Source organism: Capra hircus, chromosome 20 (genome assembly GCF_001704415.2).
Source record: "Capra hircus breed San Clemente chromosome 20, ASM170441v1, whole genome shotgun sequence".
NCBI classification, from domain to species: Eukaryota; Metazoa; Chordata; class Mammalia; order Artiodactyla; family Bovidae; genus Capra; species Capra hircus.
The window spans coordinates 35778074-35800383 of record NC_030827.1 but is presented as its reverse complement, the minus strand read 5'-3'; the positions used below and the strand labels follow the sequence as shown (position 1 = coordinate 35800383).

The following is a 22310-nucleotide window of genomic DNA, read 5'->3' as shown; positions in this document are numbered from 1 at the left end:
TGGCTGACTCTTTTTTTAGAAGCTATTTAGTTTTCATGATCTGCCTGCAGGATTGCTAAGGGCACTCTTGGGGCAAGACAGTTAGTCATTTTTTAACTGCTTAATTCTTCATTCTTATATCATTTTATCTAGGAGAAGAATCAACAGGTTAGGAAAGGCATGGTGTGCACTCAGGAGAACAGAAGTCCGGAGTTAGGTTAAATTGCCTAGTGATCTCATTCCTATAATTAGATTATTTAAAGGTTAGAGGGTAACAGAATTGGGCAAACAGGGGCAAAAGAGCTGCTTTCATCATCTTCTGTAAACTCTGCAGCATTCAGCACAGCAACCACGCCTCCTTCACTTACTATTGCCTTCCGTGGTTTCCACGTCACCACGTTCTCTGTCCTTTTTTGATCTTCCTGAGTATTACTGTATAGCCTCTCTTGCTCGCTCTGTTCTTCTCTTGGTACCCTACAAACAGAGGCTTTCTCAAATTTCTTTTTGTCCCTCTCCTCTCCTTTTCCAAACTCTATCTTGACAATGGCATTCATGGTCTTAGCGACAACTTCTATGAAAATGTCTTCTGTGAAGATGTCTTCTGCGAAGATGTCTTCACGGAATCTAAGATTCAAACCCTGATGTGTTTCCTGATCACTCTGGACCTAGTCTGCTGGACTTCAGGAAAGGAGCAGAGTGCAGACTCCCTTCCACAAAGTGACCAGCAGGCCTGGGTTAATGCTGAAAGCCTACACTGCTCTGGTGGAATAGACGAGGACAGAGGCTGAGCAGCCTGCTGCAAGGGGTGGCAGCAGGAAAGTTGGAAGGACCCGTCAACCAGGACACACACTCGAAGGACTGCAGTAAAGATGGGAAGAGGAAGAGATGAAAGGTACAGGTAGAAATGGTGACGCCTTAAGAGTTGTCTCACTGACCTGGAGTTCTGACCGTGGCACAGCTCTTAAATGGGTTAGGGCACCCCTTACAGGATCAGGAACAACACTTAGGCACTGATTTCCAGACCATGTTTCTATGGGGCTCTGCCACACCACTGTACTGGGACTGTGACTTAACATTGCCACATCATTGCACTGGGACCTACTTCCTCCTTCAGGTTCATCTGGCATCTGTTCTCCAGGGTTCTGCACTTGGCTTACCCCTTTTTCATTTCCTATTTTACTTTGCTGGGCCATCTCATTCACTCCCACGGCTTCAGATGCTATTTTTAGGTTGAAAACTTCCAAATGTATATATCTCCAGCCTAAAATCCAGATTAGTAATTCTACCTATAGATTCCACAAAAAAATTGACATGCCCAAATGGAAGCCATTGCATTCTCCCTCAAGCTGTTCCTTCACTTGCCCTCTCTTTCCTGATAATGACACAAGCAACCATCTGGTTATTCAAACCAGAAACTTCAGAGTCATCTCTGACTCATTGATCTTCCTCCATCCCTAAGTCAACTCTGTCTCTTAATCAGTTGCTCATTTTTCACACTTTTCCTTCTCCACTGCCAGCTTGTTGGTTATCTGCCATCATCTCTTACGTGGATATTCCAGCAGTCTTCCAACCAGTTACTTGTGTCTTTTTACAACCTCTCAATCTGTCCTCCAGGCCACTGTAGTTTTCTTTTCAAAGCAGGAAGCTGAACTTTCTCCATGGTTCAGTAACTCCTTGGTGCTCACTGCCAGATAAAATTTAAACACAATGACTGGCACAGCCTCCTTCCTCATTTGCCCTGTTCCTTCTAGATTTATTTACAGCCGTTTCCCAAATAGTACCTGGGTCTTCAGCTACATCTGTTGACAGTCTTCTGAATGGCCCTGCTGTTCCCTAATGCCATATGTTTGCACATGCACACCACTAGCTCAAATGCCCTTTTCCTTTTCCCTAGTGGTCGGCCAACTCATCCTTCGATACTCAGCTTTTATATATCAGCTTCTGTTTGAAGCCTTCTCTGACCTTTTCTTATTTCTCTAACCCTTCCACCACCACATCACTGTACATACCTGGAATCTAGCACTTAGCCGACTGAGTTGTAATTTGTCATTGAGGCTTTTATCTTCTCCACTAAAATCTGAGCTCCTGAAGGGCAGGACCCTGTCTTCTGATTTCCCTTTGCTCCTCAGCCAGCATTACTCTTCTAAACCATGCATCTTAGAATTCTAGTCCTATGAGTTATTAAAAGGTATTCCTCACCAGAGAATCTAGGGTCAAATATGTCTGGGGAAAGCTGCATGTTGACAATACACGCAAGCTTAGGGAGTGTTCAGCAGAAACCTGCTTGAACTGGTTTAACTCAGTCCCTCCAAATGCCAGAGCAAGAGGAGAGCCTTGTGAAGATCCTTATAATGCCCAGGCAAAGGACCAAGGTAAGGATGTGACCTGGGTGACCCTAGAGAACAGAGAAGGCTCAAGGGGCTCTGGCGCACATCTGGAGAAAGCAACCTCCAGCTCTCACAACAGGAGAGTCACCAGTTTAACCTCCAAGAGGGAAACTCTCTGGTAGCCTAATACTTCCAGAGACTGACCTTCAGGATTGAATGTGAATATCAGAAGCATTTTATTATACAAAGAAAGTCAGCTCTTCTTGGATGGCCCCCCTCACGTCTTTGCTTTGGTCAGAATCAGCTTCGAACTGGCCTTCCCCAGGCTGAATTCCATCCCTAAACTCAACTCACATCACACCTTCTAGCTGTTACCCTATAGTTGTTTATATTTTTCTGCATATGACATGTGCTGTGTGCTGTGCTAAGTCATTTTAGTTGCGTCCAACTCTTTTTGACCCTGTGGACTGTGGCCCTGCAGGCTCCTTTGTCCATGGAGTTCTCCAGGCAAGAATACTGGAGTGGGTTGCTATTTCCTTCTCCAGGAGATCTTCCTGACCCAGGGATTGAAACCGTGGTTCTTACGTCTCCTGCCCTGGCAGGCAGGCTGTTCACCACTAATACCATCTGGAGCCTGGGTACTTGGAGGACCTGGGGGACATTTTCAGCAGCTGCTGAGGCTGAGGGGACAGGTCTTTTTTGTACTGCTTCTGCCCAGAAGAAAGAGGATTCGCTAGTTCCTATTTAACTCCCAGATCCATGGATAGAAGAAGGGAGCAGAAGAGCATCTCTGACTTGGATATCCAGCGTATTCTCCCACAGAAGGCCAACCATTTTAAAGACAGGTTTGCACAGAGGCAGCCCCACATAGGGCTTTAGGACAGGGACTGCACTCAGGATTGCATGGACTGCAGTCCTGGCTTCTCCACTTACTTCTCTGTGACTCTGGGGAAATTACTTGTCTCTCTTGTGTTTTCTCATCTGTAAAATGAAGATAATAATCCTAGTAGCTACCTCCAAGGAGTCTAATAAGAACTAAACGAATTACAATTTATGTGGAGTTTAGAAGAGTGCCTAGCTTGTGGCAAATGCTATTTAAGTGTTATAAAATCAATCAATCAATCAATATTAGTCTCTGTATTGGGACAGACCCAAGATGAGACAAATAATGGCCAGATGGTGCAAATTAGCTATAGTTCCAGCACCTACTGCTTAAAAACAGTAATAAAAGCTAGTAGTTCTATTGTCTGATTCCATCCGCAGATAACCTATGAAATGGGTATTATTTTCATGCTTTAGAGAGAAAAGAGGGTCAGAGGTTACCATGCTCAGTGTTGTACAGCTCCACATTAGGTGAGGGAGCCAAGCTTCAAATTCATATCTGTCCCACTTCCAAGACTTTCTCATCAGGTGATGACTTTTTCTCACTGGGGATATTTGCTGCTGCTGCTGCTAAGTTGCTTCAGTTGTATCTGACTCTGTGCGACCCCATAGAAGGCAGCCCACCAGGCTCCCCTGTCCCTGGGAGTCTCCAGGCGAGAACACTGGAGTGGGTTGCCATTTCCTTCTCCTGTGCATGAAAGTGAAAAGCGAAAGTGAAGTCGCTCAGTTGTGCCCGACTCCTAGCCACCCCATGGACTGCAGCCAGTCAGGCTTCTCCATCCATGGGACTTTCCAGGCAAGAGTACTGGAGTGGGTTGCCATTGTCTTCTCTGGGGGTGTTTGGGTTAGAGGCAATCTGTTACTTCCCTTGGCTTATTAGTCAGGAAGTGGTTCATAAACCTCTTTAATTACACAATTCAGATCATAGCTCACCTATATGTTTAGAGTTAATTAATACTTTTATTAGAAAAGTTAAAACTTTCATGTGACACTTTTTTTTTTTTTCCCACACAGTGCAATGAAGAGGAAGCCTCTTGGCTCCTTCAGCTTCTCCATTCCCACCAGTTCCATTCCCCAAAGTTTTGGATAACATTTCAAAAACAATCTATGCATTTGTAAACATATTATTTATAATCTCTAGAATTGAGATCCTACTTCATACTTGGGTGTCTTCCTATTTGCAGACCGTCATAAGGAGTGACGATTCATTAGCCCAGGGTGAGTGAAGCAGGGGATCAACACACCTTACTCAACAACACTCCACTCATGACTCATTGTACCCATTGAACATGAGACCTGGAAGCCCCAGAGATGAACCTACTTCTCCCTCTCCATTTGACAAGCAAGTGAATCAATGCCCAGAGAGGGTAAGTAACTTTCCCTGAATCTCACAGTAAGTCAGTGGTAGAACCAGAATCATCAGAAGACTGGCAGTCAGGTGCATGGACATATATGCAGTAGTATAGGTAACAAGTGTCACAAACTTGGAATTGACTTAGAGGTAATCATGATGATATCAGTGACATCTTTAACCTGCCAATCAGAATATTGGATTGTGCATCTATCCTGCCTCTGTCTCTGGAGAGGCTGCTTCTATCAGAAATAATCTATACATTTGTAAACATTTTTTAAAGAATAGACAAATGAGATCATAGTTTCACAGTGGTACAGGCTTCATTGCTTATGTTCCCAATGTACAGATGAGGAAAAGGAGGTGCCAGGAATGACTCAGCAGCTCACCACAAGAATCTCCTGGATGCCTGCCTGGACTTCTGTCATATGCTCTTGGTTGAATTGCTTTTCAGTATTATTACTGAAGTCTTATTGTTGAGAACACCTTCTTTGGGTTTCCTGCTTATTTCTAACCTGAATAAAATGTGTGCGTGTTACTATTTTTTTTTTCTGTTTGCTCTCTCAACCTTCAGCTTCCATGACCCTAAAAAAAGAAAAAAAAAAAAAAAAAAAAAGGAAGCACAGCTGTGCTGGTCTAAAAGCAGCCTGTTTGCAACATGATATGGGACCTGGACCGCGAGCTGCTAAACCCTGGTGTAGGGTTCTCTAAACATACTTCAACCATTTTTTCCAAGTGGCAATTGGTTTATTTCCATTGAAACACTTGAAGATGATGAATTTACAGTACATTTCCCGCTCTACTGAATGAGCAATGATAAAAGGGTAGTTATGTATATCAGAAGGGAAAATAGCTAATGGATTTTTTTTTAATTTGAAGAACAGTTTTTAGCAGTCCTCGCATCTAGCCAAATTCTTTGTTAAAGTTAGAATTGGTTAATACGTTCATAGTTTTTATTAAGATTGATATTTGATGGACCCAACAGTCCAACATCACTTTCTACTTTAAAATGTATGATTCTCTATACAAAATCATTTGCTCCATAAACCTGGGAAACATGGTGAATATGTGAACCAGTTCTGGAAAATGTTTCTGAGTTGTTTTTCTATTTGATTTAAAGAGTTTACTGTACGTGTGTGTGTGTGTGTGTGTGTATGTATGTGTGTGTTTGTACATATATATATATAATATAATATATGTGATATTATCTATGGTTTTGCCAAAGCCATAATCTCCTCTTTCAGTGTAGGCATAATGAGTGTTCTTTCTGTATGAGAATAGCACAGAAAAGCATAAAGTGATAGTTCCTTCCAAGTCCAAATGGTAGAATTATATGATTTAAGTTGTGGAGTCAGGACTAATCTCATAGGCTTTGGAAATTGCTCCCTCTCATCCTCTCTAACCTCCTTCCTCTCTTTTATCTAAGGAGAGTGAAGTAGATAAATATGACTAAATTTATGAGAGTGGAAGGAAATGCGGTGAAACTTTTAAGGTCCTACTTTAATACCCATGACTAATGAAACATTCATTATGGTGTTAAATAAATCTTCAGGAGATTTCAAAGCAAAGTCTGCTGTTCTTTTCATCCCATTAACTTACCATCCAGGAGCCCTATCCTATCAAGGATTGCTTCTTCTCATTGGTTGTCCTTTAACAGTCCAATCCAAATACAACTTTTTAGTTCTTCAAAAGTGGCATTTGAGTCCCTTCCCAACCCTTCTACATGCCTCCCATGTTTCACTCCCTTACCTCCCGGGTCACACCACTATGACCACCTTTAGGGTTCTTCTTGCTGCCTTGGGTAAAATTCCTAGCCTCAACTATGTCTTCACTGACACAGCCAGACTTGCCTTCCTTTGCCAAATACTTACAAAAGCGATGCCCTCCCAGTTGCCACCAAATTCTCCAGCAGAGCTTCTGCTGCTATATTTCTAAAATATGTCACCCAAGGGTGACTTTGCTTCCCCTCCTCCCCACCCAACTGGGAGTCATTTGATAATGTCTGGAGACAGTTTTTGGTTGTCACAAGTACAGGAGGAGAGTGTTATTGGCATTTAGTGGGTAAAGGGTGCTGACTTATAATGCACGGGACAGCCCCTCACTACAAAGAAGCATCCAGACCCAAATGTCAACAGAGCCGAGGTTGAAAAACCCTGTTCTGAGTGATAGTGGAGGCCTCTATTCTCTGCTGTGACTTTTGGCAGAGAAACTAAAACACACTCAAACAGAATCTATCCTCCAGGCTCACGTAGCGGAACCCACTGCTCTCTCCCTCACTTCTTAGCTCAGGATTGGAGGAAACGAGCAGGATCTTGTGGCACCAGTCTCTTCCTTCCTCAGGTGGTTTCTTCTCCCTGCTGGACAGGAATTGGGACAGAGGGCTCCATCCAGAGAGAAGAACCCCTTCAGACCAGTTGTTTTCAACCCAAGCTATATCACATGTTCATGTTGTTTCAAATATTTTAAATATTTAGAATGTGGATACTCAGAATTCAAATTGAATTGCTCTGGGATGGCGTCTGGGTGATATTTCTAAAAAACTCACCTGATAATACCACTGTGTTGCCAGGGTTAATAGCCCCCTGAGCTGGCTGCCTGGTCATGGTGGGAAGAGCAGATCTCCCCAAAGAGCTGTGGGAAGTTATTCTTCTGGGGCCCTTTAACATTATAGAGCATCCAACCTTCTAGCAGAAGGGAAGTCTTTCAACAGTGTGGTCAGTGTGGGAAGTCTTTCAACTTGGTCATCTGGGAAAATGCAGATTATCTGAGTGTCTTTGTTCAAAGTCTTTCTATATCGCAAACTGGGGTTTACTGTAATTTAAAAATATTTATCAAGATCAGGAAGAGGGTAAATCAAAGGTTAAAAGCTATCTCCATAATTAAGCATTTCCTGCTAGCTATTTATTTATTAGAGAAAAAATATCTTTTCCTCTTTCAGATAGATAAAATAATACTAAATTAAAGCTTTCAGATGAATTACAGTGTATGAAAAATAATGGGTTAGTATCATAGATCACAAACATTGTCTCTATGAAATATGACCAGCCTCTGTACATTTCCTCCCCAATTCAAAACAATGGAGTCTTTACAAGGCAAATTCATCTTGCATTAACCTGGGAATCATTACTGTGTTCTCACTGATGAAACTGCTAAAAATCCTTCTTGATGCTCAAGAATCCTTTAAATAACCTATAAATTAAGTATATCATGTTTAATTTCAGTTTATTTCCTATTCTACTGCGGCCATACACTCAACATTCCAGAGTAGAATAAACACAAGAAGTTGAGAAGCATGGAACCTAGTTCACACCACAGTATCGCTTTAACAAGTCACTTTCCCTAGGCTGCTTTGGAGTCACAAAAGTGATGGTATCACCAGGTGATAAGTAAAATCCATTTCAAGTTAAGGAATTAGCAAGAAGGCAGATTAACAGTTTGAGTGTGTTAGTCGCTCAGTCGTATCTGACTCTTTGGGACCCCATGTACTGTAGCACACCAGGCTCCTCTGTCCATGGGATTCTCCAGGCAAGAATACTAGAGTGGATAGTGTTTCCCTTCCCGATCCAGGGATTGAACCTGGGTCTCCTGCATTGCAGACAGATTCTTTACTAACTGAGTAAGTAACAATGAGGTGTCTGGTTTTCTATCTTGGCATATAGTGTGGAAACATGGCGTGCATCAATTTAATAAATGTTTACTGAGCCCTCTTGCTACAAAAAATTGGGGGCATTGCTATGGAGAATTCAAAAGAAATAGCAATTATCTCTCTGAAGTTTTACTATAAATAAGATTATAATATGGTTGCAGAGATACAGTCACATCAGGTAAAAAACATTTAGAAATGCCAAATGGCATTTCTTTAAATCGGTGAACATTTATTGGAAATCTACTGCATGAGTTAGATCCCATCCTAATGAATATCACAGATAACATTGCTGGCAGGTTTAGGGAGCAGTGGAAACTTTTCTTCTTTTATGTAAGCTGCAGTAACCCATTCCACTGACATTGCAGTTAGTGGCCTGGTCTTATCTACTGTCTCAAGTATCCTTCAAGTACTTAGCTTACTACTGTGGAAATAACATCTTTTTCTCCTATTCCTGGGCAATTCTAAAACTTCTCTCCCTATCAGTTGCTCCACCAGCTGAGATGAGCACCTCTTCTGGGTTCCACTGTATGCTTCCAAGTTGAGAGCTGGTAGTCATTAACAATTTGGCAACTAATTTAATTAAATATGCATTAATTGAGTACTTAGTAGGATATGTGCATCTCAAGCATTGTGATAAATACTGGCAAAGATTTGTTTAATGTTCAGAGATAGCTCATTCATTCATTTACAAATACTTAGTGCCTATTCCTCCTGTCAGTATCTAAGCCATGTAGCATACATTGGGGAAGAGAGTAGACACGATACCTAGCCTTAAGGACCCTGTGGCTTAATGCAAGAATAGACAACAAACAAGTGAATGGATAAGCAACAAGAACAGTGGTAATTTCCCAAAATACTAAGTTCTACAAAGGAAACCAATAGGGTGCAAAGATAATGGAAGGAAAGATGATGGAAGGGGTGGCCTCTACTCTTCAAGTCATCCCTGGAAAGTTTTCTCAGACTTCTCAGCTGAGGCCTCACAAACAGAAGAGCCCACTGTGACAAGAGGAAGGTGAGACTGCCCCAGGCCAGGGGGCATGGCACAGGCTAAGGCTCAGAGACAGGAATGGGCCTGGTGTGTTGAGCCTAAATCAGGTGTGTGGTTAGAGAGGAGGGTGGTGGGGCTGAGGCTGGGGGCAGACCACACAGGGCTTTATGGACCATGGTGTAGAAACTTATGTAAAGCCCGAGGGAAACCGTTGTGCTTAGTCACTCAGTTGTTTCCTACTCTTTGCAATCCCGTGGACTGTACCCCACTGGGCTCCTATGTCCATGGGGATTCTCCAGGCAAGAATGCTGGAGTGGGTTGCCATGCCTTCCTCCACGGGATCTTGCCAATCCAGGGATCAAACCCAGGTCTCCCACTTTGCAGGCGGAGTCTTCCCTGTCCTAGATACCAGGGAAGCCTGAGGAAAATTGTTAGAAGATATCCAACCAGGGATGGTGAGGATCCATTTACATTTTAGCAAATAACTCTGGATGCTAAACAGAGACTGTATTGAAGTGGGACATTTGTGGTTCTAGGGGAGGTCATATATGAGGCTGGGGTGACCAGGACCAGGCAAATGGCAATGGGAATACAAAAAAGAAATAAAAAGAAGAAGTGTGGTCTGTTTTAGAGAAAGAAGCGACAGGACTGTGATGGGCAGGGAGGAGGAGAGAAAGAGAAGATGCATGTGAAAGTGTCAAGGAGGCCAACGCACACACACCCCCGAAGCTTGGGGATGGGCTCAGGGCTGGGGACAAAAATGTACAAGCCTCTGGCAATGGCACGGTGTCAGAGGATAGGAGCAGGTTGTCAGGCACAGAATTAGACAGGGAAGGAGTAATTCCAACATTCACAGAAGCTGAACCATGTGCTCTGCCCAGGTCCCTGGAATTGTCCCTCGTCACCATGTGTAGGAAGCAACACCATGGCAATGGATCCACCATAGTGTAGCACTGATGGCTTCTGTCTCCATAAATAGAAAGTGTAGAAAGCAGAAGATACATAGGAGAGGAAGTGGGGCAGATTCCCAGGAAGCCAAGGAAGCACCGCTTCCGGCTCCTGTACTAGCACCGCCAACCGCCTCCAAGATCCTGGATATAATTTTGTATTTGTAATTTGATACTTTTTTCTTCTAAGAGGGCTCCCAGATTAAGCGAGCTCAGACCTCACAGAATCTGACTCTGCATCTGATGGGAAAATGAAGGACCAGGGCATGAAACCAAAACCCCCCAGTGACCTGACAATTTGGCATCCAATGGGGCCTTTTGATACAACTGCTTGTGCTGAGTCAGCTAGAAGTTGTGGGCAAACAGATTCTTGAAGAAAAGCTTTATTGTTCAAAGCTACTTCCTGACCTATTCACGTGCACCTCAACCAGAGGTATGGTGACCACATTGTGCAAAAGAAAGGTAAATCCTAGGTCAAGGTTGGGAAAATGGAGTTCAGCCCTGGGCAGCACAGTTGGCTGACAGAACACCCTGTGTGCAACCAACAGAACATACCTACCCTGCCAACCAAGAGAACATCTAGTTCTGCAAACCTAAAAAGTTTGAAAAAGACAAGGAATGGATAGGCAGACTGGCTGCCTAATTTACAAGACCCAGTGCAAAATGGGAATGTGGATGGGCTTCTTATCCAAAAAGTATTAAGAATTTCAGGATAATAAGAGTGTAAAGCCAGTCCCTTGGACTGCAAGGAGATCCAACCAGTCTATCCTAAAGGAGATCAGTCCTGAGTGTTCATCGGAAGGACTGATGTTGAAGCTGAAACTCCAATACTTTGGCCACCTGATGCGAAGGGCTGACTCATTTGAAAAGACCCTGATGCTGGGAAAGATTGAAGGCAGGAGGAGAAGGGGATGACAGAGGATGAGATGGTTGGATGGCATCACCGACTCAATGGACATGAGTTTGGGTAAATTCCGGGAGTTGGTGATGGACAGGGAGGCCTGGCGTGCTGCAGTCCATGGGGTCACAAAGAGCTGGACATGACTGAGCGACTGAACTGAACTAAATTGAAAGCAAGGAGCAGGCATGGTTCTAAGCAGGAGGAGGCATGGCTCTGGCTTCCCTGGTGGCTCTGATGGTAAAGAATCTGCTTACAATGCAGGAGACCGGGGTTCGATCCTTGGGTGGGGAAGATCCCCTGGAGAAGGGAATAGCAACCCACTCCAATATTCTGGCCTGGAGAAGTCCATGGACAGAGGCACAGTCCATGGAGAGTCCATGCGGTTGCAAAGAGTCGGACGTGACTGAGTGACTAACATATGTTCTTGACATGGCTCTACAGGTCACATGACCACAACATCAGCACTGGGAACAGGAGAAAACTTAGGGGGCTCAAATTTTGGGGGCATATACTATATTCCAGACAAAGAGCAAGACATTTCAATTCATTTTATTTCATAACAACATTGCAAAAAAAAAAAATACTACCAACATTCCACAGGTGAGAAAAAGTCTCAAAAAAGTTAGGTTATTGTACAGACACACACAGGTAGTAGGTTTATGTGAGTATAAAGGGACAGAGAAAAGAGAATAGAAGTCATTGCCCAATGACTTCTGAACCAGGAACCAATGGGTTTCTAGTATTAAGGTCATTTAACAAAGCTAAGATGTCAAAACGGCTTGCTTACTATTTTTGAGAGCCACAATTGAGGCAGTGAGTAGGAAACTGAAAACACCATTGTCTTTTACCATTTCCTTGAACTGTTTAGCTTTGTACTATAGGTAGGTTGTCATTTCAACAAAAGCAGACACGTCTGGAAGCTTCTAGACTTTCGGTTTTTGTATTTAGCTACTCTGGTTGGCACAGAGTTAAATGACTAACTGCTTTATTTGCGATTTATTTATATTAAAAGTGAAATGTCAAGTTCACACAGGGTGAAATAAAGGCCTCTTTATAAACATGCAAACAAACGCAAGTGTTCACTGCCAAAAATATCCAAACAAACCAAACCAGAGACAAGAAATATCTCCCCAGCTCAAATGGTAAAGTCCTTCCACATGGCCTCTTCAACAGATGAAAGGAAATCCTGACATCCAAGAACAAACTCAGTCAAATGCTAACTTAATGTCATCCCTTAGAAGACACCAAGTAAAAGAGGATTGCTACTTCTCTGACTAATGTGAACACTGTGGACATCCACATTACAAACTGAGGCCAAAAAAATCTAATAGGCAATTGGAATTTTTAGTATTTTGCCCAACAGTCTTCAGTTGTTTGAACACTTTCCTATCATCACTTATGCCTGTCTATCTACACACATCTATAAAGTATCATTGTGCACTTACTAAGTCACTTCAGTCGTGTCTGACTCTTTGCGACCCTATGGACAGTAGCCCACCAGGCTCCTCTGTCCATGGGATTCTTCAGGCAAGAATACTGGGATGGGTTGCCATGCCCTCCTGCAGGGGATCTTCCCAACCCAGGGACTGAACCCAAGTCTTTTACACGTCTCCTGCATTGGCAGGCGGGTTCTTTACCACCAGCGCCACCATGAAGATTTCTTTTATAGAAAATTGTTTACCTGAGTGTAAACATACACATACATGCTTATATTGGAACTTCAAACACAGGTGTTCTTATCTTTATGATGCTTTAGCAAGGAGGGTAACAGGAGGACCTGCATACTCCTGAATCCCAGAGATGACAGACATGTAGCTTGTAAAGTACATGTGGATCCGACATGATTATCACCAAGGAGACACGACCTGGTATCAATACAAGGTGCTGGAAGTGAGCCTGGAAGTTGCCTGTGCCAACTCCATGGCCCTTAAAACTGGTGAAACGGGTTTGGAACTTACTTTGATCTATACTCGTGAAACTCAGGGCTTCCACTGAGAGGATAGTTTATAGGATTGCAGTTTTGGTACCTTTTCTGAGAAAGGAAGAAATGGAAATTGGCATCTTTTCTTTCACCTATCACCCTATATAAAAGTAAGTGGCAGGGCTACAAACTCACTCGCTCCATGTGCAGAAACAGTCCCCATTGGTATGAAAAGAGCAGGCATAACATGTTTGGTGAACTCAAAGGTCTGGTCTTAAACAAGGAATTTAGATTATTCTCACAAGCTTGTCAGTAACTGAGGTACATTTTGGCTTACTTCATGAAAAAGACACGGCTGAGATGTTGTTCCTAATTTCAGAGGTAGGGGGAAATCTGCATTTCTTAAGCAAATAACACAACATGTAAAGAAAGCCCAATACTTATTCCAATAAATCTTGATCAATTTATCAGCATATATACGGTATAAAGTTTGCTGACTTATGAACAGGAAGGAAATCACTGGAAGAACAATCTTTATTAATTGATCCAAAAAAGGAGGTCAGCATATCCTTATCCAGTCTGTTTTAGGGAAATGTCATCACCAATGATGTACAGGGGCCCAGCACTCAGAGTAGATAGCTTCTGTTGCAGAGACAAAATGCACAAAGGCCAGAGCAAGATGGCTGGTTTAAATCTCATCTCTGTTAGTTCCTGACTTTGCTAATCTATCAGCATCAATTTTCTCGTCTGTAAAATGGGGCTATTAATATCATCCTTTGAAAATGCCAACATTTCCTACTTATTATCTATGCTCCTTTTCTTCCTTTTCAGAAGATGATTTTATTCAGTTTTATGACATTTTATTAGAACACTCATTTCCCAGACTTTGATAAAGTTGGAGTGGCTGTATGACTTGTTTCTGGTTATTGAACTCAAAGCAGGTGTCATTGAGCTAGGATGTCCTGATGGAGATAAATTCAACAGGCAAATGCTTTTGCTCTTCACATCCCTTCTCTTCCTGCTGGGAATGGGCTAAGGACCCAGAGATAGGATGAATACCAAGAAGTGAAGTCACATCCTAAGAGTGAAGGGACAAGGAGGATTAAAAAGCCTTGCTCCTTGAGCAGCCGAACATATCCTGGATTGCTCATCCTTGAGTTCCTGTTGTATGGAGAGAAGAGGAGGAGGAGGAAAAGGAAGAGGGGAAAGGTGGGATAGAAGGGTGAAAAAGGAGAGAAGAGAGGAAGGATAGGAAGGAGGAGAGGACGAAGCTGCCATTCGTTAGGTCAAGCCACACGCAGCCAAATACAGCCCTAACTGAGACACTACCCATCAAGCGTGGCGTGAAGATTGTATGAGAGTGACATTCTCAGCACGGAGCCTGGTACAAAGACTTTAGGAACGGTGGCGTATACTGAGCTACTTACAGGAATGAGTGAGGGGCCCATCCCGAGCCTGCTGAAGTGGGTGCCTTCCTCCACCGGGACCAGGTGGCCTGGCTTTTCGGCAGCATCATTCCATCCACGGCTTCAGGGAAGCCTGTGTGGTGCTGCACCCTCAGCAACTGCAGAGCTCATGTCATTTATCTTGCCCCCTAATTGCCTCCAGGAGTGGTGCCACATCCAGTGTCATTTCAAGGCTAGTGAACCCAGTATGATTTTGAATGTCATTAAAATTCCTGTTTTCTTTTCATTGCACTTTATAGGGAAATTTAAACTCTTAAAAGAACCAGATGTGGTACCTGGCGCAGGTTCATGGCCCAGGAATTGGTCTAAAAATCAAACTGAATGACTGTTTCCCCTAATAGCTTCCACATCCAAAAAGTTAAGAAAGGCAGTCTTCCTAGGAATGGAGTCTTCTAAGCTAACAGCACCAAAATTGTGGTGGCAGCAACTCAAAGACCCTGCACACGTAACATATGTGATGAACATGGGATGGCCTTGTCCTTCCTGGTTTCTGCACAGTTTCAAGATAACGAAAGAAGCATTTACAACTTGAAGCAAATTTGTATTGTCATTCAGATATAATTCTAGTTTGGTTCATAAAATTACTTTATCATTTTACAGGTGGAAACCAATTTATCTACATCTGAGTTTGATCTCCTTTTCTTTTACTAACAGTTTCATTGAGGTATACTTTTGTGAGGTAGAAGCTTTGCTGAGATGATATACAATAAACTGCATGGATTTTAGGTAAACAGTTTGATAAGTTATGACATACGAACACACCTATGAAACCATCACCACCATCAAGATGATGGTTCTATGTTCATTATCTTGTTTTTTTGTGCCCTTTTGTAACCCTTCCCTCTTGCCCCTCCTCATTGTCCCCCAGCTCTCACTCCAAGCATCTACTGATCTACTTTCTATCACTTTGGATTAGTTTGCATTTTTCTATAATTTTAAACAAATGGAATCATCTAGTATTTTGGGGGGGGTGGTGGTCTGAGTTCTTTCACTCAGCAAACATGTGTGCTAAGTCACTTCTGTCATGTCCAACTCTGTGTGACCCTATGGACTGTAGCCCACCAGGCTCCTCTGTCCATGGGATTCTCCAGGTGAGAATACTGGAGTGGGTTGCCATGCTCTCTTCCAGGGGATCTTCCTGACCCAGAGAAGGAACTTGCATCTCTTATGTCTCCTGCATTGGCAGGTGGGTTCTTTACCACTAGCACCACCTAGGAAGACCAACTATTTTGAAATTCATTTATGTTTTGCCTTTATAAATGATCTGCTTCCTTTTATTGCCAAGGAGTATTCAAATTGTATGGATATATCATTGTTTATCTATTTAACAGTTGACGGACATTTGAGTTGTTTCTAACTTTTTACCCTATTATAGATAAAGCTGCTATGAACATTGTGTACTAGTCTTTGTATGGACATATGCTTTCATTTCTCTTGGGTAAATACTTTAGACGCTGTTGGCAGAAATGTAAACTGGTACAGACACTATGGAAAACAGCACGGAGGTTCCTAAAATTTTTTTAAATAGAACTACCACAGGATCCAGCATTTCCACTTTTGGGATATATATCATTAGACAATGAAAACAGGATCTTGAAAAGATATCTGCACTCCCATGTTCATTGTAGCATTCAGTAGCCAAGACAGGGAAACAATCTAAGTGTCCACTGATGAATGAATGGATAAAAAAGATGCGATAAATGTATGCAATGAAATATTATTCAATCATGAGAAATAAGGTAGTCTTGTCATTTGCAAAAAAACATGGAAAGACCTTGAAGGCATTATGCTAAGTGAAATAAGTCACACAGAGAAAGACAAATACTGCATGGTATCACTTACATGTGGAATCTAAAAAAAGCCAAACTCATGGATACAGAGAGTAGAATGATGATTACCAAGGGCTGAAAGGTGAGGAAAACAGGGAGATGTTCGTCAAAGGTACAAACTTTTGGTTCTAAGATGAATAAGTTCTGGGAATCTAACGAACAGCATAATGATTCTAGTTAATAACACTGTATTATACACTCAAAAAGTTGTGAAAATAGTATATCTTTAACTTCTCACCACAAAAAGAATCTTATTACACATTAGCTAACACTATGATGGGAATCATTTTGCAATACATAAGTGTATGAAATTAGCTTGTTAACTAACCAAATCCACACCTTAACCTTACACAATATTATACCTCAATTATGTCTCAATAAAGTGAAAAACAATACATGTAAAAGAGAAGACAGAAGAAGAAGAAGAAGAAACTGCCAGACTATTTTCCAAAGTAGTAGTACTGTTTTGCTTCCCAGGAGCAGTGCATGAGAGCCCCAGTTTTCTTGGTTTGTTCGTGTAGGTTAGTGTTTCCATCTGGTATCATTTTCCTTTTGCCTGCAGGACTTCTATTAACACTTCTTGCGATGAAGTTCTGGTCTGCTGGTGATGTATTCTTTCAGTGTTTGAACGTCTGAAAGTCTTTATTTCACCTCTGTTTTAGAAAGACAGCTTTGCTACTGACAGCTTCAGGACTTTTCTATTTTAAAGTGTTTATTTTAATTGTAGGCTAATTACTTTACAATATTGTGGTGGTTTTTGTCATACATTGACATGAATTAGCCATGTGTCCTCCATCTCTTAAGGTATTGTTCCACTGACGTTTTGCTTATAGGTTATTTATTTTTTACATTTTTTTTCTAACAACAATTAGCTGCCATCCTTGTGTTTGTCAGTGTGTCATTTTTACTGATTGCTTTTAAGATGCTCTCATTGTCTCTGGTTTTGAGTAATTTGATGAGGACGGGCCTTACTATGATTTTCCTCATTGTTTTTGTGCTTGGAGTTGATGGAGTTCCTGTAGGTTTCTAGTTTTTACCACATCTGGAAACCTTTTGGCCATCATTTCTATAAATATTTTTTTCTGTATTGGTTATTTATTGCCACATGACAAATAACTCCAAACTTTAGCAGCTGAAAATGATACACATGTATTATCTCACACTTCCTGGGTCAGGAATTTAGGCACAGCTTAGTTGGTGCCTCTAGCTCTGAAGCTCTCATGCAGTTACAATCAAGGAGCTCCTGGCAGTTGTCTGACCGGGTTACAAGCTCACTCACATGCTTGTGGGCAGTCAACATTCCTTACCATCCAGATGTCTCTAGACTTGGTATCTCTAGACATCAAGACTGCCTCATGATATGGCATCTGGCATGGAGAAAAAACATCCAAGAGAGAGAAAGAGCTTCCAAGATAGAATCCAGAATCTTTTTGTAATCTAATTTTGGGATTTATAGCCCATCACTTCTGCCATTGTTTCTTTCTTAGAAGGGAGTTAATAAGCTGATCCCACCCTCAGTAGGTGGGGATTAAAGAAGACTGTGAATGCCAGGAGGCAAGGATCACTGGGGAAGCCATCCTCGAAGCTGCCTACCACCCCTGCTTCTCCTTTGGGAACTACAGTTAGACATGTATTAGGCCACTTGAAGTTGTCACGGCTCAGTGATGCTCTGCTTTGCTTCTTTGCTTTTTAATTTTCTTTTTTTTTTCCTCTGTACTTCATTTTGGATCATTTCCCTTGCTCTGTCTTCACGTTTGTTAATCATTTCTTCTAAAATGTCCAGTCAGCTATTAATCCAATCCAGTGCATTTTTTCATCTCAGATATTTTACTTTTCACCTGTAAAAGTTCAATTTGAGTCCTTATTATCTTCTACATCTCTGCTTAACTTTTCAAATGTACGGTAGAGTCATCGTAACTGTCGATTCTGGGTCAGTTCCAATTGGTTGCTTTTTCTCCTCATAGTTTCCTGCTTCTTGGTACTTTTTTATTCGATGCTACACATTATGAATTTTACCTCTTTGGATGTTGGGTATCTTCATATTCCTATAAACATTTTTGGGCTTCCTAGGTAGCACAGCGGTAAAGAACCCACCTGCCTTTGCAGGAGATGCAAGAGACTTCGGTTTGATCCCTGGATCTGGAAGATCCCCTGGAGACAGAATTGGCAACCCACCTCCAGTGTTCTTACCTGGAAACTTCCATGGATGGAAGAGGCTACCATCCATGGGGTCTCAAAAGAGTCAGACTTAACTGCATGACTGAGCACCGGCAAACACAATAAACAATTTTAGCTTGTTTTGGGACAGAATTATGGCACTTAGAAAGAGTATGGTCCTTTTGGATATGCTTGTAAGATTTCTTCGATGGGAATGGAACAGAGTTCAGTGTTCAATAATAATGTATTGAATTAATAATTTATAATAATGATTTGCCCACTACTGAGGCAAGACTCATCTGTGTAACACTCCCCCCCCCCCCCACACACACACAATCCCCATGATCAGGATGGTGTTCAGTCCATTATGAAGAATAAGCATTATTTCTGGCCTCAAATGGGAGCTGAACATTGTTACCTCTTGCCCTTTTGAGTGGCTCTTCCTCTGATTTCCAGTAGTTCATCACACGCCTGAACTTATCAGTTAAATAATTACTCAAAGGAGCATCTTTCTGGTGTTTCCTCTCCGTGGCTCTCTCTGTCCTCTCTAGTGCTCTGTCTTGAGAACTCCAGCTGCTCTGTTCTCTGTGTCTCAGCTTTAGCGCCTCAATCCAGGGTGTCCTTTGGTGTTCGTTTCCCTGCACTATGTCCTATAAATTATCTCAAAGCAGTGAGCTGGGACTCACTTTGTTTTTTGTCTCACACTTTGTTTTTTGTTTCACATAGATCACTATCCTTTGTAGCCCAATGTTCAGTATCTTGGACACCATTGTTTCACATACTTTTAGAGTCATTCTGGTCCTTGTTACTCCATCTTGGCTGGAACCAGAAGTCTGGCATCTAGGCAAAACAGTTTGAATGGGCATCAGCAACCTTGCTGAAGTGGCATGCTGATGTTTATTCTTTCCTTTTTAACAGTGGATAGGGACACAGGACAAACCCTGGTGTGTATGGAGACAGGTCAGGGGAGAAGGAAGTGAAAGTTGCTCAGTCGTGTCCCACTCTTTGTGACCCCATGGACTACACAGTCCATGGAATTCTCTAGGCCAGGATACTGGAGTGTGTAGCTTTTCTCTTTTCCAGGGGATTTTCCCAACCCAGGGATGAAACCCATGTCTCCCACATTGTAGGTGGATTCTTTACCAACTTAGCCACCAGGGAAGCCCAGGGGAGAAGGAAAGGAAGGGTAATCTTTTTCTTCACATTTAGAAGCTGCTCTACACAACTGTATCCACATATTATTTCTCCAAAACTCATCTCTCATGCTGTCATTGAATCTTTGTCATAGGCTATCCACTCATAGCTCTGAGGCTCACAAATATTCAGATTTTTTCCTTACAGTTCAGCACTAAATTACGACCAGACTCTGGCTACAAGTGCCTGGGAAATATAATCTTTCTTGGTTCATGTCTGTGTAGTTAAATTAAGCAGCTGATTCATCTCTAGTAGCTCCACTAAACCATTTGGTGCTGTTAACCAATGGTCATTAATATGTCAGCAGCATGTCTGTGGAAATCCTGTCTTCTGCTTGTGAAAAGAATACTGATTAGTTTGGCTATTCCAGGATCCAATTAGCATTCTCTCTTCTCATCTAATTTTTTTAAATGAAAGTTTGTTAATGTGAATTTTAATAGTGATTTATAGTCACTGCCTCCCTTTCCCTTCTCACATAACTAGGTACCTTCTTTTTGAGGTCAAAGTCCAACAGGAGCAGCCTTGTACATAATTCTCATTCTTTTCCATTTCCTGTTATAATATCTTTGTAATATTTGCAATCTTTTACTTGTAATCATACTTAACTGCACCCCGTTCTCAGGCTGACTTAGTGCACTCTTAATGGCAGACTTCACAAAGCACATGTTTCCTGGAAAGACTGTTGTGCACTAGCCGGGAAGGACAGGACATGTTCATGTAAACTCTCTGAGAACCACCATCCCCTATGACCAGAGGAAGAGAGTTCAGACCAAGTTATGTAACCCAGAGGGTTTGTCAAATGCTTTTAGTCAGGGCAGGGGGACAGTATCAGCTCAAAAACAGCTTGGACATTTATGAAGGGGGAAAAGAGCCTTGATAAGCACATATGATTAAGCATTTTTTCTGCCTGTAACTTGTTAGGAATCTGACATTTGTCTTACTGATACACTGACTTCCACAGTCTACATAGATAAGTACCAAATAATTACCAGAAAAATAACGCTGCTGTGTGGGAAATGGCACCCTCCCAATCTAAGGGAGCCAATGTGCATTCCCCAGCCCTTACTGGAGAATCACAAAAGCACGTAGGAGAAACATGCCTTGAAGTGAGAGGAAGCTTCTTGGAGCTCTAAGAATTTGAGGCAGTCAAGAAGATTGTTGTGGTTAAGAGTATAAGTTCTAGGTCATGACTCTCTGGATTCACATCTCAATTCTACTATTGCTTTCTAGCTGTGTAAACTTGGGAAAATTACTCAGCATCTCTGTGGTTTGATTTTTGCCTTCTGTAAGATGGAGACAGAGTAGTACCTATTTCATAGAATTGTTGTCCTCTCACAGCTTGATTAAAATAAATTAATAAGTGGAAAAAACACTCAGACCAGTGCTTGATATATACAGTGTTAGCTGCTATTTTTCTGTTTTTATTAATTGAAATATGTTTGACATATAACATTGTGTAAATTTCAAGAGTACAAGGGTTTGACCTGATACATTCATATATTGTACAGTTAGACCTCAAGATATTGTTGATTTAGTTTCAGATCACAACAATAAAGCCAGTATCACAATAAAGTCACAAGAATTTTGTGGTTTCTCAGTGCATATAAAAGTTTTATTTACACTATATTATAGTCTATTAAATGTACAATGACATGTCTGCAAACACAACTCCATGTCTTAGTTAAAAAATACTTTGTTGCTAAAAAATTGCTAACAATCATCTGAGCCTTCAACAAGTTGTCATCTTTTTGTGGGCAGAGGGTCTTGCCTCAATGTTGATAGCCATTGACTCTGATCAGGGTGGTGGTTGCTGAAGGTTAGGGCAGCTGTTAGGGCAATTTCTTGACATAAGATAGCAACGAAGTTTGATTGACTCTTCCTTTCACAAGTAATTTCTTGGTGGCATGCAATGCTATTTGATAGCATTTTATTCACAGTAGAACTTCTTTCTGAATTGGAGTCAATCCTTTCAAACCCTTCTGCTGCTTTATCAACTAAGCTTATGCAATACTTTAAATCCTTTGTTGTCACTTCAACAGTCGCCAGTGCATCTTCCCCTGGAGGAGATTCCATCTCAAAAAACCACTTTCTATTTTTCACCATTGAGGATAATGTTTGCTGTGGGTTTGTCATAGATAGCTTTTATTATGTTGAGGTATGTTCCTTCTATTCCTGCTTTCTGGAGAGTTTTTATCATAAGTGGATGTTGAATTTTGTCAAAGGCCTTCTCTGCATCTATTGAGATAATCATATGGTTTTTATTTTTCAATTTGTTAATGTGGTGAATTACATTGATTGATTTGCGGATATTGAAGAATCCTTGCATCCCTGGGATAAAGCCCACTTGGTCATGGTGTATGATCTTTTTAATGTGTTGTTGGATTCTGATTGCTAGAATTTTGTTGAGGATTTTTGCATCTATGTTCATCAGTGATATTGGCCTGTAGTTTTCTTTTTTTGTGACATCTTTGTCAGGTTTTGGTATTAGGGTGATGGTGGCCTCATAGAATGAGTTTGGAAGTTTACCTTCCTCTGCAATTTTCTGGAAGAGTTTGAGGAGGATAGGTGTTAGCTCTTCTCGAAATTTTTGGTAGAATTCAGCTGTGAAGCCGTCTGGACCTGGGCTTTTGTTTGCTGGAAGATTTCTGATTACAGTTTCAATTTCCATGCTTGTGATGGGTCTGTTAAGATTTTCTATTTCTTCCTGGTTCAGTTTTGGAAA

The 22310-nt window shown here is 41.7% G+C and overlaps 1 long non-coding RNA gene across 1 annotated transcript; it reads left to right on the top strand.

Moving 5' to 3' along the window:
- Positions 448–5080, top strand: LOC106503316. Its single transcript, XR_001296971.2, has 3 exons — positions 448–871; positions 4373–4555; positions 4889–5080. It is a non-coding gene; the product is annotated as an uncharacterized LOC106503316 (long non-coding RNA).